The sequence below is a fragment of the Helianthus annuus genome, chromosome 6 (genome assembly GCF_002127325.2).
Source record: "Helianthus annuus cultivar XRQ/B chromosome 6, HanXRQr2.0-SUNRISE, whole genome shotgun sequence".
Classification (NCBI taxonomy): domain Eukaryota; kingdom Viridiplantae; phylum Streptophyta; class Magnoliopsida; order Asterales; family Asteraceae; genus Helianthus; species Helianthus annuus.
This window is the reverse complement of record NC_035438.2, coordinates 131,743,702-131,749,701: the sequence shown is the minus strand read 5'-3', so window position 1 is coordinate 131,749,701 and position 6,000 is coordinate 131,743,702.

Here is a 6,000-nt window from a genome sequence, read left to right as displayed (position 1 = left end):
TGTCAAGTCATGTGTTTACAGGAGCGAATAGTAATTTGGATACTTACATCACTATTACTTAGTGGTTACTAAGGCAAGGTATCGAAACGGGTCAATATATATATTGATCCGAGCCAGGTATGTATAATATAGATTAACCACTCAATAGGAACTAGAGGCTCCTTGATAGTTAAATGCAGTCATATAGACATTTGGTTACCTTAATAAGCAAACCGAATGATTCATATGATAATCGTTATGTTTTGAAAACTTGATGACTTTTTGAATCAAATGCATAGTTTAAAACAGGGCTTTTGGGTCGAAAATGCTTTTAAAAGTCCTTTATATTAATGAATGGACTAAATGGACCAAAATGCCCTTGTAAGCTAAATCGAGCGAACGACCCATAAGGGTTGTTCGGAAAAGAGTATTAGGCATAAGTAAACATTTAGAATGAGTAAACAAAAGCGAAAGATGTGAATCCTTAGTCATTTGACTCTATAATAGTCTTTGCCGTAAAATAGTGATTCGAGGGGTAAAACTCGGAGTTTAGGAATTTCCACACTTAATACAACACAAATATAGTTGTGAAGAAAGATTATTTGACAAGAAATGTGGTAGTATAATGCTTGATGTGAGTGAAAGAGATTCATGCTTAAAATAGGCTTAATTACCCTTAACGGGTCAATATAAGCATTCGAGCAAAAACGGGTTTAAATTGTGTAAGAAACCTGTGATTAGAACCTAACATGGTAGATAACATTAAATTGAAGAGGTGCATGTGAAAGGAGGATCAAACAAATATGGTTGTTTGATAAAATTCATAAACGGGTTAAAATTCGGTAAAAAGGTAATGAGTCGAAGGCTTAGAAGTCTCAAAATTTATTATGTTGGATGTTGGATTTTAACTCCATAAGATGGAGAATTAAATTACGGACGCGTAGGAAAAAGAATCGGGTAAAACGGATCAATAACGAAGAAGTTATGGCCGTTTCCGTAAAAACTGGACGTGCTGGGAATATGCAGGTCCCAGATACGAACCTGCTGGAAAGTGGTCTCCTTCGCGCCACGCGAGGGAGCAAGTGGGTTCCGTCACGTGGCATGACGGAGTCAGTTTTAAAAAGTTGTTTTTTTCAATTATTTTGCCTCGCGAACTCGTTTAAACACGTTCTAAGGTACGTATGACTAATTCAATTGATGTTTTATGAATTGTAGGTATTATATACAATACCGGGGGACGATCAAGCTCAACAAAGAACCGAACACGATCAAGTTCAAGCTTCCGCATATTATTACGTTGTCGTTTTGAACGACGAATTCAATCACATTTTGTTGTATTGTTTTTAATTCTAAGTAAACTTTAAATAAACCCGTATTATGATTAGTATTTTGATCATTAATACACATTTTTAGTTCTTAATTTATAAGAAATGCGTTAAATATCGGTAAGGGTATTACACTTCAGCTGCAAAACTGGCCTGTAATATCCATGTTTCAGTTACTTAATAAGTGAACAAAATATATGAACATTCTCCAACAAACTGGCACACACGAACATTTTTTTCCATACAAATATCAGTCTGAAATTAAACAATTCACTTAATCAGGAAGCCTAAAACATGATTCACCTCTCATTAAAACACAATAAAAACAATATTAAAAAAAAACTTATAAAATATACACTTTATAAAAAATAAAACTGGGAAATTTATAATCTTTCAAACACTTGCACATTTTAGTGTGAAGGCGTTTCAGTAATAAAAACTGATAAAAACAACATATGTAAAATATAAAACTGACTTATTGAGCGATTATTTTAACATAAATGAAGATATTATGTGTCACATTTTAAATTACCAATATATCTTATAAAAACTAAAAAATAACCACAACAAACTTCCGAAATAAAGGGGTGGCATCTAAAAGTAAACCCTAATGCTTACTACTATAAATACATAGCAGATTACCCCTATATCAATTGCTAAACAAGTTCAGAAATGGATCCAGTTCTGAATTCAAATGTTGTGAAAAACCAAGCATGCAAGATTGAAAATTCTAAGGTTAGTTTTTTTATATCGTAGCTGTGAATAATGTTTTCTTTTATTTACGTTTATGTGAATGTTTAACTTATTTGGATCATAATCAGTTGCATGACGAATAAGCTTCTAAGGTATTGATTTTGCTGATTTTTAACTATTATTTATGCATATATCTTTCATGTTAACGTGTTCGTTATCTATACTATATGTGTGTTTTATTGCAAGATCATGGTGATAAAAGTGTCGAAATAATTTCTCATGGTGCAATGTTTAGTCCTTATAAGTCTAATATTCAACGCGAATTTAGTGAATAGGTAATTTTAAAGTTTATTTGGTTTTATTTTTTAACTTTTCTATTCACTTTTTGTCCTTTTTAAGGATCGGAAGTATGAGTCTCAAAGGAAGAGATCCAAGAGACTCTTTGAATGGAAATGGAGTCAGGTTATCAATTTAGATGATTCTGAAGACGGTGACAAAGAAGAAGAACTAGAAGACACAACCGATTCAAGCACAAAGAAGAAAACCAAATTAAAAATTCCTCAAGTGTCGATTCAGAAGAAGAATAGATTTCATTCAGCATAATATGAAATCTTTCAAGTGTTTTTATTTTTTTTTTTCATTTTCAGTTATGTTTGATCTAGACAATTTCATTTTCAGTTGTTTTGTTTTCATTTTCAGTTGTCATTTTCAGTGTTTTTAGATTTAATGCAGTCTAATAAAGTTTATTTTATATTTTAATTTTAGTTTTGGTGTTAATATAATGCACTATTGACCATATTAATAAAGATATAAACTCTTAACATCCTATTTTTTTTATAAAAACAATTCTAGAATTTTATAAAAATATAAATTTTTTTATATTTGTAAAAAAACGAAATTTAAGAATTTAAGTTAAAAGTTAGGGATTATAAGTTAACTATGTTCTAATAGATTATATTAGTCAGTTTCAAAACAACTCTTATATGTTGACTAGATACATTTTTATGGATTCTAAGTTATAACCAGATTGTGTTTACATTTTTTCAGGGATTATTAGTTAAAATTAAACTCATATAGATAAGATTAGTTAGTTGAAACAAACTACAGGTTATTAGGAAATTCGTTGGTTTAAAAGTGCTATATTTACAGCTCATTTTCATTAGTTTTTATAAAAAAAAACCTTTATTTCTTAAAAGAAACGACTTTTAAAAAAAAGTTTGTAACAAGTAAAATGAATAATAATTTACGATATTTACTATATAAATACTAAATTTTGTTGCAAGGTTTTAGGGAATATAGATTATAACTATGTTCTTTTAGATTATATTAGCCAGTTTCAAAAAAACTATTATATGTTGACTAGATACATTTTCTATGGATTCTAAGTTATAATCAGATTGTGTTTACATTTTTTCAGGGATTATTAGTTAAAATTAAACTCATATAGATAAGATTAGTTAGTTGAAACAAACTACAGGTTATTAGGAAATTCGTTGGTTTAAAAGTGCTATATTTACAACTCATTTTCATTAGTTTTTATTAAAAAAAAAACAAAACTTTATTTCTTAAGAGAAACGACTTTTTTTTTAAAAAAGTTTGTAACAAGTAAAATGAATAATAATTTATGATATTTACTATATAAATACTAAATTTTGTTGCAAGGTTTTAGGGAATATAGATTATAACTATGTTCTTATAGATTATATTAGCCAGTTTCAAAAAAACTCTTATATGTAGACTAGATCCATTTTTATGGATTCTAAGTTATAACTAGATTGTGTTTACATTTTTTCAGGGATTATTAGTTAAAATTAAACTCATATAGATAAGATTAGTTAGTTGAAACAAACTATAGGTTATTAAGAATTCGTTGGTTTAAAGTGCTATATATACAGCTCATTTTCATTAGTTTTTTTTACTTCAAAAATCTTGTTCTTTAGAATTCGTTGGTTTAGCAGGTAATCTTTATTTAAGTTTTTCTACAACAGTGACCTTTATTTAAGTTTCTATATATCAATGACTTTTGTAAAAAAATAATAATTTAAAAGTTCATCCTTTCAGTGGTTTTGGTTGATCGGTACATCAGTTCAGATCTTACACAGGTATGAATTCTTCCAAAACATGAATATGATGTTTGTTTTTTGTTTTCATACTATTATGTTTTTAATATCATTTTTCTGTGTTCTGATAAAAATGTATGATGTTTATATTCTCATACTTATGTTTAGTCTAACACATATTGTAGCAAACGAATCCTAGCTAATACAAAGGTATTAGTACATTTTGCCAAAGACTTCAGACGAGACGGGGTATACACCTCAAATGTTGTCTATCGAGAGGTGTTACGTGACGAATGAAATACTTGTGAGTGAGAATGTGATGATTTTTTATGCATTTGGTGGTTTACGCAATTACATTCTAAATATAGTATAGATGATATTATTTTATACACTTTGGTCTCTTTTACTCACTTATTTATCTTTCTCTTGCAGATTGATTAAGAATTTGTTATGGATAAGACAGAGAGCAAAATGGAAGATGTGTCAGGTATCTACCTATCTATCATATCTTATAACTATATCTTATAACTGACAATTACATGATAAAACATATGTAACTAAAATACTTAACATTTCTTTCAGTTCCCCAAACTGCTCCAGCAGCTACTACTAATGTATCAGTAAAAGAGGAGATCAAAGAAGAAACTCATCCTCCAAAAGATGTAACAATCAAACAGGAAAAGATACAAGAAATTCCAGAGGACGTTGATCTCGATGATGAGAAATGGTGGCGTGACAATATGGATGAGATCCTTGAGATGTTTAAGCCATATGATCACTAAATTTTTAACCTCGTGATGCAAGTACTTGACATTTGAGCTTTTAGTTTTCAACATTTATGTTTAAGACTTATCTTTCCTTATTTGTGTGCTACTTTGTATAACTTTTAATTATGTTTAAGATTATTTTTTCTTATTTGTGTGTTACTTTATTACACCAATGGTTTCTTGAATTACTTGATAATTAAAATTCTAGACATGTGTAACACTTATGACATATATCCACCACAATAATAAAAATATTATACGAATAAGAAAACTACAAGAAATGAGTGCCGCAATGCAAAGTGTTGCCCCCGCCGCATCGCGCGGGCACCCTACTAGTATAAATAAAAAAAATACATATCGTAAACTAAACAATATCTAAGTAATTTAAGAATATGTAATAACATTAAAATCAAGGTCACCATCACAATTTTGAAATCTATATACGTATCGTGTACTTAAGATTACACCCAAATCTATCACATAGTATAAGTATCCTGTCCTTAATATTACACCCAAATATATCACTTAATATAAGTTTATGGTAATGTAAAGCTCATGTAATGGTCTAATGCCATTGTTTGTTAAAAAAATCTACTTAGATTGTCTTAATACACGGTTGTTGATCTTCCAAGAATTCGACAGAGCACTAAGGAATGGATTAGAGTTTTGGAATTTTAAATTAATTTATGATCAAAACTAAAGTAAAGAATTGAATGAATTTATCATGAAGTACAAAAAGTATTCTTCTTGTTTTTTTTATTAAAGCTCAACCTTTGCAACAATTCTTGAGATTTGAAAGAGTTTTTTAGAGAGAATAATGAGAGGATGGGATGTGAACGAAAACTTGGAGAGAAAAAGAGGTTGGGTTCGATTTTGAGTGATTTAGAGATAAGGATTGGATGTTTAATCTTAACCCTTACACTTCATGTCTAAAACGTAATGGGGTTTGACTTCTATTTAACATGGTCATCTTTCTATTGCAGATTTTAACATGGTCATGTTTATGTTCCAACATGATCATGTTTCTATTTTAGCATGATCATGTTCTTTAACAGAACTTACCTCACCTTCCGGGTCATAAAACGGGCTTTACATGACCATGTTTCTGTTTTAACATGATCATGTTTCAACATGATCATGCTTCTGTTAAACATGATCATGTTCTTTCAGTTTCTA